Genomic DNA, 27,201 nt, shown 5'->3' with positions numbered 1-27,201 from the left:
AAAAACTGGTATGTTTTGATATTTATCAATGGGGAATAGCTCTTATTCTTTATAAATTTGACTCTGTTCTTTATATGTTTGAGAAATAAGGCATTTATCAGAGAAACTTGCTTCAATTTTTTTTTCTTAGTTGCTATTGCTAATTATTTCCCTCCATCCTATTCCCCAATCCATTGTATTCTCTCTCCTTTCACTCTGTCCCTCCTCAAAAGTGTTTTACTTCTGACTATCCCTTCCCCCAATCTTCCCCCGCTTCTAACACCTCTACCCTTCTCTTATCTCCTTCCTCTCTTACCGCTGTAGGGTAAGATAGACTTCTATATCCAATTGAGTGTGTATGTTATTCCCTCTTTGAGCTAATTCTGATACTCGTACGGTTCACTCACTCCCCTTTGCCTCCTTTCTCTTTCCCTCCACTGTAAAAACTTTTCCTTGCCTCTTTTTTTATGAGATAATTTACCCCATTCTATCTCTTCTTTTTTTTCTCCCAGTATGTTCCTTTCTCACTCCTTAATTTTATATTTTAGATAGCATACCTTCATATTCAACTCAGAGCTGTGCCTTCTGTCTATATACACTCCTTCTAACTACCCTAATCCTAAGAAAGGTCTCATGGTTACAAATATCATCTTGCCATGTAGGAATGTAAACAGTTTAACCTTATTAAGTCCCTTAAGATTTGGCTTTGCTGTTTTCCTTTTTGTGCTTCTCTTGTGTGTTGTATTTGAATGTCAAATTTTCTATTCAACTCTGGTCTTTTCATCAAGAATGCTTGAAAATCCTCTATCTCATTGAATATTCATTTTTCCACCTGAAGAATTATACTCCGTTTTCCTAGGTAGGTGATTCTTGGTTGTAATTCTAGACCCTTTGCCCTCCAGAAAATAGTATTCCAAGACCTCAATTTTTGTTAATGTAGAAGCTGCTAAAATTGTGTTATCCTGATTGTGGCTCCAAGATACTTGAATTATTTCTTTCTAGCTGCTTGCAATATTTTCTCCTTGACCTGGGAACTCTGGAATTTGTTTTAATATTTGTGGGACTTGTCATTTTTGGATCTCTTTTAAGAGGTGATTGGTGGATTTTTTCAATTTCTATTTTACCCTCTGGACTGCACCCCACTCTCACCCAGGTGCAACAGATATTTCTTGCTGTCCTTCTACATTGTCTTTGGCATCTGTGGGCTGAGAGATCTGCAAACCACCACTACTGCCAGTGATTCAGTCACCCTGAGGCCTGATCCAGGTTTGCTGGGGCCCATCTGCCCTGTGCTCCTCTCTCACCCTGGTGCAGCAGATCTTTCCTGCAGACCTTCCAGATTATCTTGGACTGGACATTTGTTTCACTCCGTCTTTTTGTGGGTTCTGCTGCTCTAGAATTTGTCTAGAGTCATTTTTCAATTTTGTTTGGAGGCATTTTGGGGAGAGCTCAGCTGAATCCCTTTTACTCTGCTATCTTGGCTCTGTTTCCCCCAGTTGTTGTTCTTTTGAAAGATACTCTGTATTCTGTTCCTTTTTACAATGTCTCTTGTTAATATTTTGAATACATATTTTAAATCTTTAATTCCAAACATTATTTGTTTCTTTGCTTTTTTTCTAGAATTCTGAGGAATGTTGTTATTGTTCTATTATCATTTCAGAGGGTCGTTTACATAATTCTCATAATTTACCTATTTTCTAAAATTGTTGCATCAATTTATTTTAGTATATGTTATTCATTGTATAGGGCCACTTTCGAGCTTTTTATTCTTTTTTTTTCAGTATTTTGTTCTTTTTTTCCTATGAGGTTATCCTCATGAAGTATTCCTTCTTATATCTTCTGTGTACCTTTTTTTTATTCTTTTACTTCATTTTACCAATTACTTGATATTTTGAGGTAATGGATGAAATCTGTTTTTCAGTCGCATTCTTTGGCATCATGCTGGACATCTTTATTGTATTTTATCTTTATTTTGGCCCTATATTATAGCTGCTCAATATCTTTACAAATTTTGATGCTATTATATATCTTAAGAGGCACTGTTGCATAGTGATGAGAATGCTGGATTTGGAGTTATAGGTTCAAATTTGACCTCTGGCATTAACAGCTTTGTGACAGTGGGTAAATCATTTAATCTCATTGAGTTTAAGTTTCCTTATGCATAAAAAATGAAGGTAGTATGTTGAATTAATATGATAGATACCATATAGAGATAGAGTGAAACTCATATAAAATGTTATGAAAGTCTTTGAAAGTTTTGAAGTCCTATTTTTTTTTTGGGGGGGGCTAGGCAATGGGGTTAACTAACTTGCCCAGGGTCACACAGCTAGTAAGTGTTATGTGTCTGAGGCTGGACTTGAACTCAGGTCCTCCTGAATCCAGAACCGGTGCTCTGTCCACTGAACCACCTAGCTATCCCTAAAGTCCTATTTAAATGTCATATACCATTCTCCTCTTCCTCTTCCTCATCTTAGTAGTTATTTCTTCTTGATTTTGAATTATCTGGAAATTTGATGAGCATGACTCTGTCTTCATCCAAGTAATGATGATAATTTTGAATGTTTCAGGTCATAAACTTAGCTTTTTAAATACTGAAAACCCTCTTCAGGTTGATTGAAAATTATGCGAAATTATTTTGAATTGATCAATAGACTTCTTGAATTTGTCCATCTATGTAGGTAGAATAAGTAAAAAAATAATTTCCTCATATAATTGTATCCAGTCCCAAAAGTTTTTCTTTTGTAATGGTACATTTGAAACAAACATATGGTATCTATCTAAAAGAGCATTTGCTTCTTGAATCCTGATATTTGGACCTTTAGCTTAAGGTTCTGGAAATATATAATGTAAGTTCAGCATTTAGAATCCTAGAAGTATGCTTGCAGAAATTTCACATGTGACAAAGCCCCAATTCTTTGAAAATGTGGAGGCATGGGGTGTTGAGAGATACTATCTCACTGTGATTCTTGTGAGGATACTAAGATCCACATAAGTGAATTTTTTTTTTTAGTGAATTTTAGATTATACAATGGGTTAACAGTAGAAACAAGAATAGAATTTTCAGTGTTTCAATTCCAAGCACCTTGCCTGGAGACTAGCCCATATTGTAAATCCTTCTTTATTACCTGAGTGTGATAACAGTTCATGCAATTTTAAAGTGTATTCCAGTAATGCTAGATTCTAATTTCTGTTAGCATATTTTCCTCTACACATCTACAAAAGATGTTGGGCATACATTAAGAGACAATAGGGCACTGGTGTCATCTCCAGAGGACATAGTCTGGAAGTTTAGTTTGAATGAATCATTCACAAGCAATTAACCTAGAGGCCAAATAAGAATAATAATGGGAATAGCATGTGATATTTTCAGTTTGGAAATGATAGTATGAACATTATCAAGCTGTAGTCATGAAATAGGAAAATGTTACAAGAGAAAGAGGGCTTGGATTGAATAAAAAGACTTGGGTTCAAATCCCAGATCTGCTCCTTCATACCTGTGTGACTCTGAGCAAATAATTTTACCCCTCTGGGATTCAGTATCTTCACCTGTCAAACTATATATTATGTAATATTCCTTCTTAACATTTTATAATTCTATAATATTGCTTCAATTAACTATTAAAGGTATTCTGCCTCTGTATAAAAAGGATGATTATAAGAGTCACTGATTAATTTGAGAATTTCCCCAAATAAGTTGATAAGATTACAGAGTCTGGAACATTGCTTTAGGTAACAATGGGGAGTTTTTTCATGAAATAGAAAGTTGCCCTATCATGTAATTCTTGTTGAATATCAGACTGGGGCTGCCTTCTGCTGATTGCTCAACTGAAAATGCTCTACTCTTCTGCATTGCCTATAAAAAATAGCTTGTCAATTGTTCTTGCTCTCTAAGATTTTCTCTGCCTTTTCCTCTTGTGACTTATTCTAGGGTGAAGTAGGGATGGGATCTTCTTTACCCCCACTCCTAACAGAGCTGCTGATAGCAACTTGAGTTAGGAACAAGTATCAGTAAAAATTTTAATCCTTTTAGAAATTTTCATTCTTTTAATTTGAAGTAATAGATTCTTGGAGAATAACTAAGATCATGAGAACAGACTTCCCCAGCTTAACAGGGAGCAGCAACTGAGGCACTGAAAATTTTTGTTTGTTTGTTTTTCAGAAACAGATGTGGGCAAGGCAATGGGCGAGGAGGAGAATGCCAGACTTGGTAGTTCTATGGAAGAAGCCTATATTTGAAAATTGAGACAAAGAAACTTCTAGACCAGTTGTTCTTAAACTTCTTTATGTCATGGATTACTTTGGTGGTCAAATGCATCCTATGGACCACTTAAATATATACAAGAAAATTCAAAGGAGTTTGATGGAAATCAATTATATTGGAATACAGTTATCAAAATTTTAAAACAAAATTTAGGGTCCCTATTTTAAAAGCTCCTTCAATTGAAAGAGATTCCCTGATGAAATATATTACTTGGAGAGAAATGAAGATTTTCCATATTGTTACTATACAGTCTTACATAGAAAGAAAAACTGATGGGTTACTTAAATGGGATAGGTTTGATAGAAAGGAGATTATTTTTTTCACCAGACCCTAAAATATTTTACTTTTTGCAGGAATTCTAAGCCAAAGAGTGGCACTAGGAGTCTGGAGAGCATTGTTTGTGACCCTGAGTAAGAGAGATTTTAACAGAATATCAGGCAACAGGGTGTTGCCTTAATGCATGATATACACAAGTTGTCCAGGTGGGTTGCTTTATTATTTTTTTTTCAGGCTCCTGTGAGTACTTTGCCTCTTTTCCCTTTCTCTGTAAGGTAACATAAAGTTGGTCTCACAACTGATAAGATTTTAATGTGTGCTTTCTGTGCCCTTATTGGATTCAGTGATCATGAATCCATTTCAAGAAACCTAACACAAACTATATCATAGGTATATTTATTGTTGGGTAGAGGCTACAAGTAAAAGAGAGAAATTGAACCTTTATGTTCATCCCTACAGAATCAAACCCAGCCCACGTGAGCTAGAAAATGGGGTCATTCCATTGTGCCCTAGGCCATGGGTTACAAAAATTGTTTTACTGTTGTTGTTCTTTGGTTAAGAACTATGAATTATGTAGTGTGGGAAAATCCCAAAGTGGAAACTTAGTCTACCAAAAGATATCCTCTGTAATTTATTATCTTAAAGAGTCACCTGGGAATACTAAGAGGTGAAGTGATTTGCCTATATGTCAGAAGTACAACTTGAACCCATGTCTTCTTGACTCTAAAGGCAGTCCTTTATGAAATATGGTGTACTGACTCTTTTTTTTTGTGGGAATGGTAGTGTTAGTGGAAAGCAGGGCTTGAGGAATTCTAGTTAATCCTCTGAGTCAAAAGTGGCTATATAAATAATACTGTTTTCCCCTATCCTTGCTGTTAGAGATCTTTCTCAAATGTGTTAGCCCATTCTAGTAATTCTGGAGGAATAAAAATAACCAGATTTTGCTTTAATGAATTATACTCTGTATAACTCAGAGAAATCATTATGTCATAAACTGATATAGACATGGAAGATAACAGAAATTATAAGTCTGTAGGTAGTCAAGATAAATGAAATTATTTTGAATGACTTTGATACAGCTTTGTTTTCCTGTGCTTCACTTCTTTCTCCTTTAAAATCACTACCAATGAAGAATCAAAATATTGGTACTGTTTAAACAGGATGAGGATCAAAAGATGAGTTCTCCAGTGCTAGAAGGTACGTCTGAGATTTTACAGCAAATCATATTCTAATCATTTATTTGGCAACATATATAACTCATGTCATTATCTACACAATATCATAGAATATGCCCCCAAATCACTATCTGAAATTTTCAAGATTTTTAATTTTTACAAGACTGATGACGTATTAATTCCTTCTCCTGTGACAAAGACTGAAAGAATCAGATCGACTGTTTAAGACCCAATTATTTTAGTTATGGTCCAACACCACAGAGAAAGTTGAAGGATGACATACTTTCTAAGATCTGTAAAAGCATTATGCTATCTCTACATTTTAATTCACTCCAACTAGCATCTATTAAGCACTTAACACATGTTATCTCAAAACAACTAAAACATATTTTGTAGAAGGGGAAAATAAGGAAATGATATGGGTTGTACAACTTTCACCAAGATTCCAGCTCCATTCTCAAATTAACAAATTATCTGAGACCAACCAAAAGAGAACTGTGTGTCACTCACCGAATAAGTCAAAAGTAATGGCAACACAAAAGATTTTGCTAATTTATGGGGAAGTTAAAAAAGGCTTTTTTTTTTTTAACCATGGATCTGCTTCATGAATTGCCTCAACTTACTGCTTTATAGCAGCACTGCAGCTTGGGACTGGTTGATGTGAGTCACATTTGCTCTCTGGGAACCTAGTTGCAAATTTTTGGAATAAAAGTGTTCTTTTTCACTAGATATATTTCTTTCATCTCCCACTCCTCCCTCCCCATCCCAGAGCCATGACTGTTTTTATACTTTCAGTTTTTTGGATGTATTTCTTCTTTGAAATAATGATTTTTTTTTCTTTGTACTATTTTGCCTGATAACATGTCATAATGTAGGCTGCCAAATGCCAACCCATTCTGAGATGCATCCAAGCATTTGAGTTAAGAAGAAGTCATTCATCTAGATAAAATGTTGTCTGACAAGTCAAGCTCAAGGAACCTCAGTTTAATTATATAGTGCTAATGAAGGCCATGTACACAGGCAGCTCCTAATATTAACCTCTATGTTAATCTATCAGCAGTAATGGGGATCAGTCATTTGAAGTTAGAACAAATACTTCACAAAAGGAAAAAAGAAATCAGCTAAAACTTGTAGTACAACCACAAGTTTTCATCTTTTGAAACACCTCATTAAATTATGCTCTTCATTAAGATGTCATTTCATTATTCTGTTACTATTAACCAGCACTTTGAACAGGTGTTTGTTTAGAAACAAACAAACAGGCAATTTCATCTCTTCAAAGACGGCTGCTCCATGCTTAATGTACTGGTTAATACAAAGTTTTGCTGCCACATTCATCTTGATTCTTTTTCTTCTTCCTCTAAGAAATAAAGTTTACTCTGCTTCTGTAATGATACAGAATACTAAGAGGCTAAAAGGCCACCCAGGATACATAAACAGATATCTAAAGCATTTTTTTTTAAATTTTAGTTTATTTATTTAGTCTAGGCTTTGGGGTTAAGTGACTTGCCCAGGGTCACACTATCAGGAAGTGTCAAGTGCCTGAGACCAGATTTGAACTCAAGTCCTGCTGACTCAAGGGCAGGTGCTCTATTGAACTGAGACACTTACCTGCCCTGATAAAGCATTTACATTTTAGTTGCTGTGCAAAGTATTAGAGGCACTTAAAATTAAACAAGACATTTCCTAGTCTCACAGAGTTTACATTTTCATGGGAGAATGCCACACATAAAGGGGAGCAACACATGAAAGATGGGGAGGGTGTTACTAAGTTGTCAAGGGTAAAGCTTTGGATGAAGAGGTAGTGAAATCCAGGGAGTGAACGGAGTCAAGTATGAAAAGATTATAGTTGGAGACCCTCCAGAAATAGTAGTCAGAGCTGAGAACTCACAAATCCCAAAAGCAAGCCTCAGGACAGAGGCATCACCAGAGTGGGAAGGATATACAAAGATGAATTGGGGGAAGTAGGAAAGTTCTGTAGGAAGAAAACAAGTCAGGGAAGACAGGATAGTTGTGCTAAAATAAGTTTTTGAAGAATTACCACCTAAAGAGAAACTAGACAATTCTCTTTGGTCACAGATATAATGTTAGGAGCAGTATACACAGGCTTCAGCAAGTCAGATTTCACATTTATTATGTAAGAAAAACTTCCTAACAAAACGATCCAAAAAATGGAAACAGATGCTTAGAAAGTTAGTAGAGTGCCAGTCACTGAAAATTTTCAAGCTAAGGCTAAATAATTACTCATTAAGGATATTGCAGAGGGGATTTCCATTTAGGTATGGATTGGACCAGAAAGCCATGAGATGGCTTCAATCTTGGATACACTGTGATTAAATTAGTTCTTTTTGCTGTTGTTGTTTATTTGTAAGCTATGTGTAATTACCAATTTGGAGAAAGCGATTTTATTCCAGAAATATGATTATGTTTTGAGAAGTGAGATAATTTTCCTTGGCTGCTTTTATGTGTTCTCCTATATCTAATAACACCTGCCCCAAAAACACATCTTTCATTTTTCATGTATCTATACCCATCTTGGGGAGGAGGAAAGAAATTCAACCTTAATTTACAAGTTAAATTTCATTGTTTTGGAATGCAAAATTCTTTCATGCATCCTGAATGTTCTTTCAACTATGGAGATGCAAGAGAATTTTAATTACATAAAAATAGTACTTTATATGTATTCAGTATTATAATTATTGTAAATTTTGGCTGATATTGCAATTGGATATAAGGTTATATAGATGACATTCCAGTAATATGCATCCTGTCTTAACAGATATATTTTATTTTATTAGAACTTTATCAGATCTGGAACCACATCTCACTATTGTGGCATACAGGATATTTTGCATATAAAAGATTCCTAGTTGTTCAATAAACTACCAGTAGACCACTTTGAGTGATATCTTTCAGAAGTGGTTTAAAACAATTTAGGTAAAATTTCATTTTATTGCAGTTCTAACATATGGTAGTGGAATGATCAGAAAGTTTTCTTATCTTAGATCTATATATAGCTGAATTAAGACATCAAGGCTTTGACTCTTTTAATATATTTTTAATAATTTATATATGCATATATAGTATGAAATGTAATATAATTATAATCAAATAATGTGATTTAATATAATTTATATACCAAGCATCTCTGTGAAATAAAAAATCCTCACTGAGTTTAGCATTTATATATTCTGTCAATTTTTTACAGAATTTGGTTGGAAGGCATATCATTTTTGTTTCTGACAAAACATTGCAGAAGGAAACATTTGGAACTTTAAAAAAAGTCTTTTTTCTCTTTTTGTAGGGATACATATAGAGACATACGCATATCTCTTGATGAAAACATAAATATGCGTGTATGTATGTGTTTCTATGTTTGTGACAGTCTAGCTGGTTGTAAATTGGTACTGATGGCTGATGAGAAAGCCAAGAGGCAGTGGCAACAGGTGGCACATTATCCATGAAATTCTATTCTGTACAAATTTGTTGATATGAAAACCATGCTTCTAACAATACAACCATATCATCACTTATTCCTATCTGTTTGCCTAAAGCATCTCCTATTAATGGAAAATTACGGCATTTACTGTGTTAACTTTTAGCTCTTCTTACTGAATGTCTGAAAGAGATTAGAGAATAACTTTAACAAACACTTGTAAGATACCCCACCTTTTGGTAAATACAGGGAATAATATAAATAAAACTCATTGATTATGATATTTTGGTCATTATAAAATCATGCTGTCAAGTGTCCATAACAATAAAAAAGAAATGATGAACAGAAATAAAAAAGAAATTAATACTTGTTTTTAAGCTAGGAATTCAACACTAATAGCCTTATATTTGCTTTTCTATTTGCTGTGCTTTACAGGGCATTAAAAAACTATTAGTGCTTTTCTAAGACTTTTCACACACCCTATAGTATGGCCTGTTGTTTAAATCGTATGACTATTCCTAGGTATGCTGGTAAATATTTAACAACTATTGGGCAGGGAGGCAGAGGGAGGGACAAATAAACCACAACTACACACAACGTATTTTTAAATTTAATCTTTATGAGTAACATTTTTTTCCATCACTTTCTTAAGTCTAGATAAAAATCAACAATAAAATAAGCTTGAATTTGTACACCATTTGAAATTTCTGAATGTAAGTACTCATTTAAAATTTAACAATCAGCTCTCACAAGTCAGGTTAAATTAGTTCTAGCACACTATTGATAATAATAAAATGTTAACTATTCTTCTGATGTGACTCCATCATTGGATCAAATAACCGAATGAATAAGATCATAAATATATTACATTATTAGAGTTCTGAATAATTTAATTATACCAGATATTCATTTTATAATCACTCCATATTGCTGTCATGGATGTTATTACACAAGATAGAACTTCTCAAAAAGTTTTATTCACATTAATGATACATAAATATATTTTTTATCCTATAATTTTTCACTATGCCACTATGGCAGCTATAATAGAAATATCTTATTAGTGTGGGCATTTATTTGTACTGTTGTACATCATTATGGAATGGCTATATGAAATTTTGAATATAGTGGTAGATTTCAAATGAGTAGATCTGGGTTTGAATCTTGCTTCAGACAAATACTGTGTATCCAGGAACAAGCTTCTTAAATAATTTGTACTACTTACCTCGCAGTGTTATTGTATAAATATGCAAGTATTTTGCATAGCTTAAAACACTTATATAAATGCACGTTTTTACTTGCCCTTGCTATGCTGTTTGTTTTCTTTTCTACTTATATAGATCTAACTATCTTTCAGAGTTATGTCACGTCAAATCTAATTTATCTCATGGCCAACAGTTCCAGACTAAGCTACCTATGCCCTAAGCATAATCCCTGAGCCTTCTCACCACTTAGATTCTAACCTAGGAACTACACTGGGCTCAAGGTGAGTTTCCTCCTTTTCTTGACCACTAACAATCCTTCACCTCAGTTCCCATAACCAGCTCTAATATCAACCTGTTATTAAAAGCAAAACAAAGCAAAACAAATTAATTAAAAAATATAGCAGAGTTGATTCTCTAATATCAAAATGAAGAAGCCTGACATGTCCCTATGCCCAGATAATGGAATATTATTACATTTTCTCATGAGCCTGAATGATAGATATATCATAGATAGAAAGAATGAGTGATAGAGCCTGGCTAAAGTATTTCAGGAAAGGTGCTTTGAATGCACACAAGCCCTTGAACAAACATTATATGAAATTAAAAACAGACCATTTGGGCCTAAATAATTATGATTACTGGACTTGCCAATTATGTGATTAAACTATCAAACATCCTTCAAATGGCCTATGGAGATTTTCTCATATTGATGTTGGGTGTGTGTTTAGGGGTCAGCCACAGAAAATGCACTTCCAAATACCTGAATAAACTGACCCTGTGGATAACATTGTATAATATTATCCATTTAAATACACAATGTACAAAGTTTTCAGTTTTGGTACCCATAAAGCTGATGCTAAGTTCTTTATTTCGACAATAACTAGTAAATAGCAGCTTTCTCACTATAGAGACAATGGGACAAAGTCATATACAAAGAAGAGAAAGTTCACCATCAAGTTTTCTTCAGCTAGTGAAACTGGGTTTATTATTACTATGACAATGAATAGTTAATGTAGTAGTTCCACCAAGTTATTCAAATGTAATTTACTCAGAAAAGGGTAGTGGGAGAGAAGGAAGAGCTAGAATACACTTATATTGTGTTATGGAGGCCAAGAAGTTAAATTGTTTAATGGATGAAGAAATTTGGTCTTAGAAATGAATTGGTCAAGATATAAAGTACCTGTTCAAGACAAATGTACTTGGTAATTAAGAAAGCTATGAGGATGCTTCTTCCACATTTTCTTCAACCTTTTCTGGTAGGAGCTGTTTCCACAGTCTAAAGCCTAATGACCTTTTATCTTAGTGTAACTAGGGAAAGGAAGCGAGGAAAGGAAATGATGAGGAAGAATTATGTCTGCTGTTAAATATAAATGACAAGAAAAACGGGAAAGTAAATCTAAGGGGAAAAAAATAGCTCCTGTGTAGTTAGCTTTTGGATAGAATTAAAGACAGGAGTAATCTGATGAATATTCATGATGTTAGCTGAAGATAAGAGAAGTAGTAAAGAATAGAGGATGAATAGACACACTTAGATTCTGAAAGAATTTGGTTCAAATTCCAACTCTGACATTTATTAGCTGTGTGTCCCTGTGGAATCTTCTTAACCACTTAATGCCCCACGGAATTCTGTAAGACTATAACTTACAAATAATTTTCATTAGTGGAGAGGGTTCACACTTTTGGAATTACTTTACATCAATAAAATAAAAAAAATCTGAAAAATATCTATTTCTAAAAAATAACCAAAAGTATGTTAAGAAGTAGGTAAGGTAGGACATCTGGGTTAGATGATTGAGTGACATTTTAGGAAAAGTAGTGGAGAAGCAATGCCTATAATCATCATAGGAACAGGAAGAGGATGTAATACAGTATAATTAATAAAAATTTCCTCTCTTCATATGGTAGAAGAGATTTGCACTGTTTATTTTAGCTGGAGACATGACAAATTAATAAATTGCTTATAAAATAGAAAAATTACTTGAAACAAAAAAGTAAATAAATGTGTTGATTTACATATTAAATTTTACACTTTTTTTTACATCTTTAAAAACTTTTAATATAAAATATGCCCTTTTTACTACAGTCACTTGTTTTATACCATTTAGTATAGAGTTCACAGTATTTTGACATATATTTATCAATTTATCATAAAATCATATCACATTGTATCCTAAGCATTCTTTGATGAACAGTCTATTTTTTTCCAAGTTTAGCCTTAATCATGCACCCTAGGTTTTCAAAGGAGTTTAAATCATGTTAGGTTCTCATTTCTATGTCTTGGGGCAAAATTGTCTTAACTTTTTGTGATGTGTGAGATAGTCCCAGCCCATGTTTATAGTACTTAATCCTCATTGGGGAAATTCTATAATAGCAAAACAATACTGTTTCACAATATCATTATCTATTACAGTTAATCATTTCTCCATCAGGACAAGACTTCCAAACCCAGAGGAAGTAAAAACTTCTAGAAATACTTTTTTGGAGTGCATGTTTTACAATGAGCTATAGATTTGCCGATTTATGTTTTTTAACCAAAAAAATTTTGTTTTGTTTACTGGAAGCACATGAAACTGCTGAAATCTAAGTTGTTACCTTCAGCAAGCTATACAAATGCAGTTTTTTTGTTTTTTTATTTTGTTTTGTTTTGTTTTTAGGCAATTGGGGTTAAGCAATTGAGGTTAAATGACTTGCCCAGGATCACACAGCTACTAAGTGTCATGTGTTTGGTCTGAGGCTGGATTTGAACTCAGGTCCTCCTGACTTCACAGCCAGTGCTCTAACCACTGTGCCACCTAGCTGCCCCCTAAATACATAGTTCTTAAGAATAGTTTCCTTAAATTACAACATTCTTTTTCATTTCATCACAATCAATCTGTGACTTGCTTTATATTATAACTGTGCACTTATGAATGGGTTTTTATCCTGCTTTGGGATTGTTAAAATACATATTTGAATAGGTCATATTTCAATTTTGTTAGAAATGAAGAAAGCCATGTGGCCCACAGACATGGATTTTTGTTCATGTGGACTGCTATTTTTGTACATAACGTATATCAAACTTTTAAAAATTATCAAGAATTTGTATTTTTCTTCTTTTCCCTTCCCCCAGCCCTGCAAGAAGTAAAATTCTAAAAAGAGAGACATGTAGAACCTTTGTAACATATAAACATAGTAAAACAAATGCTCGTGAGTCCATCTTCTCTCCACTGTGAGGTGGGCAGTGTTGATATTTAGTCCTCTGGAATCGTGGATCAAGGACGGCATTAATCAAAGTTCTGATGTTTTACAAAATTGTCCATTTTTAAAATATTGCTATTATTAAATAAATTATTTTCTTGGTTCTGCTCACTTCACTTTGCAATTCTTCCACCAAATTTTCCCAGGTTTCTCTGAAACCATTTCTTTCTTCATTTCTTACATGACAATACTATTTCTTCACATTCATTGGACAATTTGTTCAGTCACTTTGCCTTCTTTTGACAACAGTTTTGATACAGCTTTGAATGAAAAATAGTTTAATAAGGGAACAGTTACATTTTTCCTATCTTCAGTATGCTATTCTTTATGATAAGAGCTTTATCTTCATAGGAATGGTTAATAGCTTAAAAAAACAAACAGGTTCTTATCACTGTTTTGCCAGCTTCAATGTCATAGAGGATACACAGACAGCCCCTTGAGCTACCAGGTCCCTCCTAAGGTTCTTGCACATTTTCTGATGATTAATTAGTTTTAAAGTAATAATTTCTCAGTTAATGCTATTATTTTTTGCTTGTTTTCATCCATACTTTCTTTTTGGCTTCAGGGCTGCAGAGTTTGTTTGACTGGAGGCCTGAATAATGTTTGAAATATTTTAGTTTCCCCCTTGAAAAGCCACTGCAGTATCTTTAAAAGTCACTCATGTTCTTTAGTAGCTAGAACTTTTGCATGTTTCCTCTGGATAATATATGTTATTAAAAAGTACAACATTAGAGCAATTTAGCATGTGTTTATTTTATGAAATGCAATATTCAATAGAGTAAAATCTAACACTGGGAAAATTAGTTTTATATTTTTAAAGTCATAAAGGAGGCCAAGCAAATAGATGCACACATATATGGCTACTTTTGTGTTAAATGAAACCGTATTAAAATTTGTGCTTGTTCTAAGTAACACTAATACCACTATACGTAAATATGTGTCTACTGAGGGATATCAGGAAACTATGATTGAGAAGGGAAACAATGGTTGTGGGAGCAAAATAATAATTTAGAAATGGAATTTAATCAAAGTTCTAATGGAATAGTACTCAGATTGAAGAAGAATCAATACCCTGAGAGTTGGTTATTCTTTGAAGAAACAAATCTTTGTAAAAGATTGAGGATCGAAACAAAATGGCTCACATCATTTGTAGCAATTAACACCACAATAAGGAATTGAAAATTGCTCAGATTATTTGTACCTGACACATATTTGCTCCTTGTGAAGAATGTTAGACCAACAAATTAAATTCTTCAATTATTGGGAAGAAATAGAATATTGAAACACTCTCCTGCAGACTAATGCATCTGTAATTTTGACATAGAAATAATGTCTCTTTTAGAATTTGGCATGGGCTCTGCATGGAGGAATAATTTCACTGAGGCCCTTGATCTTCTATGATAATCCTTTTACTCCTTTTTTTTAAAAAAAAAACATTTATTAATTTATTTATTTTGTTTTCAACATTCACTTCCACAAGATTTTGAGTTCCAAATATACTCCCCATCTCCTGCCTCCTCGACTTCAAGATGGTATGCATTCTGAATACTCCTTCACCTACTTTGCCCCTCCCTTCTATCACCATATTCCCCCTTCTCTTGTCCCCTTCCCCTTCTATTTTCTTGCAAGGCAGGATAGATTTCTATACACCGTTGTCTGAATATTTTATTTAACAGTTGCATGTAAAAACATTTGTTAATATTTTTTTAAAACTTTGGGGGACTTCTGCTTCTGGGAGCCAAGATGGCAGAATAAAAAGATAGTCCCCCTTAACCCTCCCCTATCAACCTCTGAAAACCCGGGAAATATCACTCCCCCCCCAAAAAAAAAAAAACCCTGGAACAGCTGAACTAGAAGAAAGATGGGAACAGCAGTGCAGCAGCCCAGCAAACGGGTCTCCCAGTGCCTCAGCAAAAATAAGGGAAGCAGCACTAAAAAGAGCCCCAGGCTGATAAGCATCCTGCAGCATTCATCTGAAAGGAACTGAAGAAAGCAACCTAGAGTCTTCCTAAAGTACAGCCTTGCTGAGTCCAACCCAACACCAGGTAATGTCAGAACCCTGCAGCCTCCACTGTCAACCAGAAGGAGATCCTAAGCCCAGGTGGTAGAGAAGGCAAACACCAACAACTGGACCTCTGAGTGACTCAGTGAGGGCAGGGAAACTGACTGAAACAAGCTCAGAAAACCACCAGCTGCATCAGCATTATACCTCAAAGGAATCCCCCAGTGCACCAGCAGAAGCGGGGGGTGGCAGCATTGCAATGGGCCCCAGGCAGATAAACACCCTGCAGCACTCATCTAAAAGGAGTTGAAGAAAGCTAAAGGAAAGGAAAAGCAGGCAACCTAGAATTGCCTGAAAGTTTCACCCTTGCTGATTCCAGGCCAACACTAGGTAAGCTGCCAGAAACCTACAGCCTCCAATTGCCGACGTATGAGGCCCCAGCACACAAAGCCAGTGACCAAGACCTAGGCTCCCAACACAAGAGGCTTGGGTCAGCGCCCTCTGTTCCCCGCTAGGACAGCTCAGTCTCTTTAAAGACCAGGAAATAAAGAAACCATGAGTAAAAAGAAAAGTACCATAGATTCATATTATGAGAAGAGTGAAGATCAAGACAGAAATTCTGAAGAGGACAACATTGTCAACAAACCCACATCTGCAACATCGAAAGGGAATATGAACTAATCTGAAGCCCAAAAAACCTTCTTAGAAGAGCTCAAGAAGGATTTTAAAAGTCTAGTGAGAGAGGTAGAAGTGTCCTTCAAAAACACAATTGGCAAACTGGAAAAAAAGTACATTTAAGAAAACAAATCCCTTAAAAATACAATTGGCCAATGGGAGAAGGAAGTACAAAAACTAACAGAAGAAAACTGTTAAAAACTAGAATTGGACAAAGTAGAATTGGAAACTAATGACTGTATGAGAGAGCAAGAATCAGTCAAACAGAACATAAAAGTGAAAAAAATAGATGAAAATGTAAAATACTTCATTGGTAAAACAGCTGACCTGGAAAATCGATCCAGGAGAGACAATTTAAAAATTATTAGACTACCTGAAAATCATGATGGAAAAAAGAGCCTGGATATACAGTTATCTTTCAGGAAATCATAAAGGAAAACTGCCCTGAAGTCCTAGAAACAGAAGGTAAAATAACCGTAGAAAGAATATACCACTCACCACCTGAAAGAGATCCCAAATTGAAAATGCCAAGGAATATAATAGCAAAATTCCAAAATTACCAGATGAAAGAGAAGGTGCTGCAACCAGCCAGGAAGAAACAATTTAAATATCTTGGAACCACAGTCAGGATTACACAGGACCTTGAAGCTTGTACATTAAAAGGCCGCAGGGTACGAAACATGATATTCCATAAGGCAAAGGAGCTTGGAATGCAGCCAAGGATCAACTACCCAGCAAAAATGAGCATGATTTTTCAAGGGAGGAGATGGATATTCAACAAAATAAGGGACTTCCAAACCTTCCTGATAAAAAGACCAAAGCTCAACCAAAAAATTGATCTTCAAGTAGAAGATTCAAAAAAGACATAAAAAGGTAAATGGGACAGAATAGATACAAAATGTTGTTAATAAGGACGGACTGTTTACATCCCTACAAGGGAAGATGACATTTGCAACTCTTGAGAACTGTATTGTTATTATACCATGTTAAAGAAGTATACATAAAGGGGGTAGATACTAGTTGACTTTGATGTAATGATAAAAAGAAAATCTAATCAAGTGGGTTAAATGGATCCAAGTAAGTGGATTAGTCTGATGTTAAAAAATGCACTGAGAAAGGAGGAGGCAGACAAGGGTAAATTACATTACAGGAAAAGATAGAAAATCCTATTACAGCAGAGGGAAAGAAAGGAGGGAGGTGAGCATCTTTGAACCTTATCTCATCAGATTTGGCTCAAAAAGGGAATAACATGATCAGTTAGGTATGGAAATCTAACTTGCCCTATAGGCAGTAGGAGGGAAAAGGGGAAAGAAAAGGGAGAGGTGATAGAAGGGAGGGAAGAAGCAGTAAGGGAAAGGGGGAAGAAAACAGAAAGGGATAATAGAAGCAAGGAGAGACTGAAGGAGGCTGTGTTCAAAAGCAAAACATTAGTGGGGGGGGAAGGAGAAAGGAGAAAGAAAAGCATAAATGGGGAAAAAAGATGGAGAAAAAGACATAGATAGTAATCGTACTGTGAATGTGACTTTTTTTCTCTCTTCTGCTGAGTTGTGTTTCCTCTTTCTAATGGTTCCTCCTATTGGTTTTAATTTTTACTTACAACTTCACCAATGTGAAAATGTTTAATAGGAATGTAAATGTATAGCCTACATCAGATTGTGTGCCATCTTGGGGAGGGTGGTGGGGAGGAAGAGGAAGAACAATTTTAAACTCAAAAGCATATGGAAGTGATTGTTGATAAATCAAAATTAACTAATAAAATTAATTTTAAAAAAACTTTGGGTTTCAAATTTTCTCCCTTCCTCCCTCCCCACTCACCTTTATTGAGAAGGGAAGCAATTCGATACAGTTTATACATGTGTAGTGATGCAAAATGCTTTCATAGAAGTCATGTTGCAAAAAACTAAGTATATTTTCCTTAATCCTATCCCACCCCCCATTTATTCTATTCTCTCTTTTGACCCTGTCCCTTCACAGAAGTGTTTGCTTCTGATTATCTCCTCCTCCAATATGTCCTCCTTTCTATCACTCTCTCTTATCCCTTTCCCCCCTATTTTCCTGCAGGATAATATAGATTTCCATACCCAGTTGAGTGTGTATATTATTCTCTCCTTAAGCCAAATCCAATGAAAATAAGATTCACTCGTTCCCTGTCACCTTCCCCCACTTCTCTTACACTGTAAAAGCTTTTTTCTTATCTATTTTAAGTGAGATAATTTACCCCATTCGACCTCTCCCTTTCACCTTCTCCCAGTATAATCCTTCTCCTTAATTTTATTTTTAGATATCACCCCTTCTTCTTCAACTCATCCTGTGCCCTCTATCTATCTATCTATCTATCTATCTATCTATCTATCTATCTAACTGTCTAAATATACATAATGCACCGCCTCCAATACACTAATACTGATAAAGGTTTCATGAGTCACAAATATCTTCCCGTGTAGGAATATAAACAGTTCAACTTTAATAAGTCCCTTATGATTTCTTTCATTTCCCTTTTCATGCTTCTCTTCAGTCTTGTATTTCAAAGTCCAATTTTTCTATTCAGCTCTAGTCTTTTCATCAAGAATGCTTAAAAATCCTCTATTTCACTGGATGACCATTTTTTTCCCTGAAGGATTATACTCAATTTTGCTGGGTAGATGATTCTTGGTTGTAATCCTATCTCCTTTGACCTCTGGAATATCTTATTCCAAGACCTTAGATCCCTTAATATAGAAGCTGCTAAATCTTGTGTTTTCCTGATTGTGTTTCCACAATACTTGAATTGTTTCTTTCTGGCTGCTTGCAATATTTTCTCCTTGACCTGGGAACTCTGGAATTTGGCTACAATATTCCTAGGTGTTTTCCTTTGGGGGTCTCTTTCAGAAGGTGATTGGTAGATACTTTCAATTTTTATTTTACCCTCTGCTTCTAAAATATTAGGACAGTTTTCCTTGATAATTTCTTGAAAGATGATGTCTAGGCTCTTTTTTTTTTATCATGGCTTTCAGATAGTCCAATAATTTTTAAATTATTTTGCCTGAATCTATTTTACAGGTCAGTTGTTTTTCCAATGAGATATTTCAGATTGTCTTCTATTTTTTCATTATTTTGAATTTGTTTTACAGTTTCTTGATTTCTCATAAAGTCAGTAGCTGCCAATTGCTCCATTCTAACTTTTAAGGAATATTTTCTTCAGGTAGGTTTTGGATTTCCTTTACCATTTGGCCAATTTTGCTTTTTAAGGCATTCTTCTCTTCATTGGCTTTTTGGATCTCTTTTACCTTTTGGGTTAGGCTATTTTTTAAGGTGTTATTTTCTTCAGTATTTTTTTGAGTCTCTTTTAGCAAGCTGTTGACTTATTTTTCATGACTTTCCTGAATCACTCTCATTTCTCTTTGTAGTTTTTCCTCTATTTCTCTTACTTGCTTCTCAAAATCCTTTTTGAGCTCTTCCATAGCCTGGAATCAATTCATATTTTTCTTGGAGGCTTTGGACATAGGAGCTTTGACTTTATTGTCTTCTTCTGGTTGTATGTTTCGATCTTCTTTGTCATGAAAGAAAGATTATTTGTTCTGAGATTTTTGTGCTGTTTGTTCATGATCCCAGCCAATTACTTGAGTTATGAACTCTCTGTTAAGGAAGGGGTCTGATTCCAGAGTGGAGAATATACTGCTCTAACCTTTGGGGGTTTTGTGCAGGTGTTTTTAGAGATATTTCTAGGGACCTGTAAATTTTTAGTTCTTCCAAGGTGGCATGGTAAGGAGTGAGGTGTTTACTCCTTTCCTGGACTGTGCTCTGGTCTATGAGTGGCCACAAGCACTCTTTTTTGCCTTGGAACTGTGAGGAGGATTTTATTTATACCACCACTACAAGCTCCACCACACTAGCACTTCTCCTTGCCCCAGGACCACCACCCAGATCCCAGTATGGACAAACAAGAGAATCCTGCCTCAGCACCAGCAAAGAGATCCATGCAATCCTCCTCTAATCAGACTTTTCCTATTGACCTTCTAAGTTGTATTTGGTGTTAGTGGGTTGAGAAGTCTGGAAACTGCCACAGCTGCATGTCATTCAGTCCTCTGAGGGCTGCTCTAGGTTGTCTGTGCACTCATACTGAACTGTGTTCCTGTTCCCTGCCCAGCATGATATACTTTTCAGATCAACCATGTAGGCTGTCTTGGGCTGGAAATTTGCTTCCCTTTGTCTTTTTGTGGATTCTGCTGCTTTAGAATTTGTTTAGAGCCATTTTTACAGGTATTTGGAAAGTTTTGGGGGAGAGCTCAAGCAAGTCACTGCTTTTACTCTGCCATCTTAGTAGAGCCATTTTTTTTACAGGTATTTGGAGGGGTTTGAGCTCCTCTACTTTCATTTGTTTCAAATCTCATGCCAGACAGTCACTTATCTTTTTCACTCTTCTAAAGTCCTACTCTTACCTCTATGTTTCTAACAGGTGTATCAGCTTTCTACCTCCCTGGGAAAGTTTAGGTCATTCACCATGAACTCCTCAATTTACTTCTCCCTCCAAAACTTTTCAGTATCATTTCCCACATTCTAAGTTCCCAAAATCATGGGTAAAAAGAGGCATACATATTTTTCATCAAGACAAATAATCTCTCATTCTATTCTCTTGATAATATCAGCAACCATCCTTGTCTCTTTTGCATTTAACTCCCTCTGTCTTGTTAAGTTCTGTCTTATTTTCTTACAGACTTGTTCAGATCTCTCCAACTCTTACAAACAAAGAAGTAAAAAAACTTCCTTTGATGCTTCTATATTAAACAGTCCTAATGCCAAGAACTACAGCAGTATAGGAGAAAGGGCACTGGACTTGGCTTCAATAAATACCTGAGTTTAAATTCCCTCTCTGACATGAGCTATGTGCCCAGGCACAATTTATAACTTCTCTGGTTCTCAGTTTCTTAATGTAAATACTAGCATAATGTCTATCAAACCTATATCATGGGGTTATTATGAGTATCAAATCAGATAATATTTGTCATGCATTTTACAAAAAGAAGTATAAGTTATTCTTATTTTTCTGCTGTCCCATCATCTTTCCACCTTACAAGTTTTCTATGTTCAGTCTTGGTTGCTATGCCAAGTTAGTGAGCAGGCATGCTGTCAAGTCACATACTTTTTTTTTAGGAGTCCAGCTATCCCTCTTCCTTTGGGTGGCACTTCCCCTCCCCCCCAATCGTTCCCAATAGAAAGAATGTTTTCTTTGAAAACAAACACAGAAATAAATGGTAGATGTCCATGTTAATTCACAACCATTTAGCTAGCCATGCTTGTTGAATCCTTTGCCTAGAGAATTCCCAGTGAAAGTAATTCCTTTGCTCATGGAAATTACGAGAAAAGAATCTGGTTGCGTAGTTGTTCATGGACGAATAAGACCTCTGGCATGAGGACTTGCTGGACACTTTTCAGGGCTGCTCATCCACCTGTGGTGTCTATTTGTCACTCAACTTTAACCTGTGGCTCCAAGGAGCTATAACCTATGCAGTGGCCACAATAAAGTAAAACCATCTTGGCAGACAGGCTAGCCTAGGTTGATGGTAACTGGTGGGCTATAAACCTGTCAGTAAGTCAGGGGATATGTACTCCAAGTATATGAAGACTTTTCCCAATGGAATGGGCTGATGAAAACTATTTGTTCCCATGGTCACGAAGGCAGCTGAAGCAGGAGCTTTGGAGTGTTGAGAGCTTGATCAGGTATAGAAGATGCCAAGTTCACCCACTACATCCTGGGCCATTGATAGTTTTCCCAACTTTTGTCTTGCCCCTGGACTTCAATGACTCTGGAAGTGAGGCTGATGATTTTGTGCAACTCTGCCTTATTTAAATTCAATTCACACAAGAGTCAAGACGATACCCCATGATGTCATTGGTCCTCTTCAAAAATGAAGGATAAAAAACAACAATAAAAGAATCAATAACTTTCTTTCCTAGCTGTGAGTTCCCAGTTGCTGATTTTACTCTGCAGAAATACTCCATTTTATATTTATATCTTTCTCCTTCCATTTTTCTCCTATTGCTCTTCCCCACAGCTATTTGAATCATCACAATTTGGCAATTCATATAGTTAATATCTTTAGCATAATTTCTGTCATAAAACATAAAATAAATGTTTAAACATATAGTGGTCAACATGTTTTAAAAAAAAATAGACAGAAGTATCTCATGTCCAGGAAACATTAAGGACACATTTTTAAAGGAGATAGAGGAAAAAGGGAGAAGAATTGAAGAATTACAACCTCTCAGTTTCAACCAGAGAGGATTTCAGAACCCTGATCTTTTCAGTCAGCCTTCCTGTGGTAATAATAATCTTATGATTGTAGCCTCTTTCTTGCATACATGCAAGCCACTGCCTCTCAGTCCTTTCTTTGTAGCATTCATGGAGTACCAGCTCCTTTCTTTTTATAAATCCAAAGAGTGGAGTGGGAAGAACCTATTAGTCAAGGCAAAGCCTTCTACCAAGCCCAAAGTCAGGGAAAATCTTCCTAATGAAATAATAAGGAGACATCAGGAGATTCCTTTTCTAAATCCACAGACATCCATCCCTAGCATCTTGATCTCTGTGGTGACAAGTGGAAGAACTCTTACCAAATCAGTACTACATATAATATCATATGTTTAGAGCTCAAGGGGACCTCAGAAAATACCCATTTCTCTCCTCTTTATTTTATACATGAGGAAACTGATGTTCAAAAATGTTAAGTGACATCATCAAGGTCTAACTGGTTGTAAATGTCAGCCCTAGGATTTGGAGAAAAGTCAACTGATTTCTAATTTGTTTTTGTTGTTGATATTGTTTACTGCCTACTCCTGACTTGCTTTATTCAATCTCTTGCAATCTAAGTGCCCTTATTCCCTAACTGCTATGTATAATTATACTCTGAGGTAGTGAAAGGGAAAGTATGGGAAAGGGAAAAATAATCATGTTGAACTCTTTAAAACAAAAATAAGCAATGGAAGACTAAATATTCAGCCATTAGTATTACCAATTGTTTCTTTATAGACAAGTTAAATTCTCCCTAGGTACCACCATCATCTGAGTCTATAGATTCCTGTTATATTTAAAATGTTGACTCTCAGAAACTGGCCATCAGATCTTAGGAGAAATCAGAATGGCAAGTCTGCCTTTATCTCTACCAATTTAATTTTCCTGAAGATCTTCAATTGGTGGATGGATAATCACTGTCAAAAATGTTTTTTAAAGGATTCCTTTTGAAGCATTGGTCAGAGGAGATGACTTCTGAGAACTATTTCAGCTCTGGAATTCTGTGATTCTGGATAATGAAAGGTTTAAAAATGTGAACATGTGTGAATTGATTTTCCAAAAGTCAGTTTTCTAAATATATTATCTTTAAAGCTAAAGAAAAAAGATAGAAAGTGAGAATATTTTACATGTGTTTCCCCATCTTGTCACATTTCAGGAGACACATTTAATCAATGAGAGGACTGTTCCAAAACACCCTTTGGGTAAAAGAGAAACAAACAAAACATTTGCCTTCTGGGTTATGTGATTCCACAGTTACTAGATTGCTAACAGTTGGCCTAATTAATGTGGGCTGGGTGCAGCAAAACAATCCAATGCCTTCTAGTGTAAGACTTTGGGAGCTTCTGATTGCCTGCATTAATGAGAAGAAAGTCTCAGTAATACCTGGGATTGAGTGCTAATATGAATGGTCAGTACATGAAATGACAGAGAAACAGAGAATTTGTTGTGCAGTTAGAAATGAGTAAAAAGTGGGGTTAATATATATACTCTTTATGTTGGTCAAACCAATTAACTACCTAAAGACTAGCCATACTTAGGAAGATATGCAAAGCTGTTCAAAGCAATCACTTCAAATGCCTCCCTTTGCTCAAAGAACTCTTTCATAGAAGACTGGAACCAACCATAATCAAGACTTGTTATAAGATCACTTTAAAAAAATGTATAAGGCAGCTAGGTGACACAATGGATAGAGCACTGGGCTTGGAATCAGGACTCATTTAAAGAGGACTTCCAGCAGCTAAGGTGGTGGAATAAGTAATAAAGTGCTGAAACTCGTCCATATTCACCTCCTAACAACCATAAAATGGAGCCCCAAAACAAATTCTGGAATAGAAGAACAACTAAAAATATGGGGTGAGACAATCTTTTAGACCAAGAAACCTGGAGGATCAGCATGAAAGATCACTTAGAAATAAGGGGAACACAGCCCAAGATGGGAAGTATCCCAGCAAGCCATCAGCAAGCCCTATTTCAGCAAACCAGTGGGGGATCCTGAGTACCAGTGTGGTAGAGAAGGCAAACACCAACACCAGGACCATGCCTCCCCCTCCAACCTGTCCCTTAGCATAGCCTGGGAACCTACAGACTCTATCCCTGAGAACTACTGAGTTCTGGCTTCAGTGTTGCCTGAGGTTAAAAAGGTAGCCTTTAGCTGCCAGACTTCCACATACTTCAGCACAGCCCCAGGCAAACAGGTAGACAGCAGAAGCCTGACTGCCACATGCTTCAGTGTAGCCATGGGGAAACACAGAATCACTGAATTAGGCCTCAGCACACACCAGGCACCACAAGTACAACCCCAGCTCAGTACTGGGTAAGCTGCCAGATAACTACAGCCTCCAGCAGCAACAGCCAACCCACACCCTATCCCTTCAGCAAAGCATCAGATGCAAGAGTCCCTTGAGGGCCTCAGGACAACATCACTGCAGCAATAGGTAAACAGCCAGGGTCTGCAGCCACTAGCACAGAAAGGTAGAGGCAGTGCCCTTGTAACCCTGGGAGTAGAACTCAAATTTAAAAGAAAGGAAAAAAAAAAAGATGAGTAAAAAAGAACAACAGCAGCAAAAAGAATCTGACCCTAGAAAGTTATTATGTTGACAGGAAGATGAAGACAACAATGTCAAAACACCTATGGCGAAACCACAAAGAAAAATGGGATGTGGTCTCAAGCCCAAAACGATCTCATTGAAGAGCTCAGAAAGGAGTTTAAAATTGTATAAAAGAGATAGAGAAAAAAATAAGGAAAATAAATGAGAGTGATGCAAGATAATTAGGAAAAAAAAAGAGTCAGTCTGGAAAACTGCTTAAAATCGGCCAAATGAAAAAGGAGATACAAAAATCCACTGAAGAAAAGAACTCTTTAAAGAGTACAATTAGCCAAATAAAAATGAAAGTACAAAAGTTAATTCAGGAAAGCAACACTTAAAAATTAGAATTGGGAAACTGGAAGCTAATGACCCTATGAGATATCATGAATCAATCAAACAAATTAAAAAGAATGGAAAACTATAATGAAAAGGAGGACCTGGACAGTATCTTTCAAAATGTTATATTAAGGAAAACTTTCCTGATTTCCTGAAAGAATCCACTGATCCTCTAGGGAAAGATATCACAAAATGGAAACTTCAAGGAACATTATAGACAAATTTGAGAACTACCATGTCAAGGAATATATAGGTGGCCACAAACACTTTAAATATTGAGGAGTCATAATCAATCAAATAAGACCTGGCAGCTGCAACATTAAAGGATCAGAGGGCATGGAACATGATATTCCAGAGGGCAAACGAGCTAGGATTACCACCAAGAATTACCCAGTAAGATTAAATGTATTACATCAAAGGAAAAAATGGTCATTCAATGAAACAGAATTTCAAGCCTTGATAAGAAGAATAACAAAACTAAACCAAAAATTTGACCTCCACTATCAAGACCCCAGAGAAGCATAAACAGGTAAAAAGGGAAAAGAAAACATAAGGGATTCAATAGAGCTAAACTGTTCACATTCCTGTAGGGGAACTTGTAACTCTTAAAAATGTTACTACTAATAGTACAGCTAGAAGGAATATAGATAGAGAGAACATACAGGTATAAAGTGTACTTGAGGGAATGACATCAAAAAATTAAAGGATAAGAAGAGTACAAAGAATGCAGAAGAAAGAGAAAGATAGAATGGAGCAAATTATCTCTCAAGAAGAGGTGAGAAAGACTTTTTACAGTGGAGAGGAAGATGGGAGGGTGGGCTATGGGCATCACTTGAACCTTACTTTCATTGGTATTGGCTCAAAGAGAGATTCATATACACAATCAGTTGAATATAATCTGTCCTACCCTACTGGGAAGTAAGAGGGGAAGAGATTAAGTGAAGAGGAAAGTAAGGGATTGACATAAGGTAAGGCAGATCAGAGGAAGCAGTAGAAAGAAGCACACTGGTGAGGTGGAAAAGGGTGAAAGGAGAGAGAGGACAAACAGAAGGAAGGATAAGATGGAAAGAAATTCACAGGCAGTGATCATAACTGTGAATGGGTTGAATTATCCTATAAAACAGAAGTGGATAGCCGACTGGATTGAAAACCACAACCCTACAATATATAGCTTACAAGAAATACCCTTGAAGCAGAGAGACACACACACAGTAAATGTAAGAGTCTGGAACAGTATCTGTTATGCTTCCATTGAAATAAAAAGAAAAAAAAAGCAGAGATAACAATCCTGATCTTAGACAATGTAAAAGCAAAAGTAGACCTAATTAAAAGAGATCAAGAAGGAAACTACATCTTGCTAAAAAGGTACCATAACAATGAAGTAATCAAATTAGAAGAACAAGGAATAGCCTACCTCTCAGAGATATGGGGAGGGGAAAAATTCATGAGAAAATAAGTGATGGGGAGTGTAACAAAATGTAAAATAAATAATTTTGATCATATTAAATTGAAAAGCTTTTGCACAAATAAAACCAAGGCAATCAAAATTAGAAGGAAAGCAGAAAGCTGGGAAACAGTCTTTATAGCAAGTATCTCTGATAAAGTCTTCATTTCTCAAATATATGGAGAGCTGAGTCAAATTTATGAGAATACAAGCCGCTTTCCAATTAATAAATGTTCAAAGGACATGGACAGACAGTTTTCATATGAAGAAATCAAAGCTATCTATAGGCATATGAAGAAGTACTATAAATTACTTTTGATTA

This window comes from Phascolarctos cinereus, unplaced genomic scaffold, assembly GCF_003287225.1.
Source record: "Phascolarctos cinereus isolate Bilbo 61053 unplaced genomic scaffold, phaCin_HiC Scaffold_7;HRSCAF=346, whole genome shotgun sequence".
NCBI classification, from domain to species: domain Eukaryota; kingdom Metazoa; phylum Chordata; class Mammalia; order Diprotodontia; family Phascolarctidae; genus Phascolarctos; species Phascolarctos cinereus.
This window is presented reverse-complemented; position numbering follows the sequence as displayed.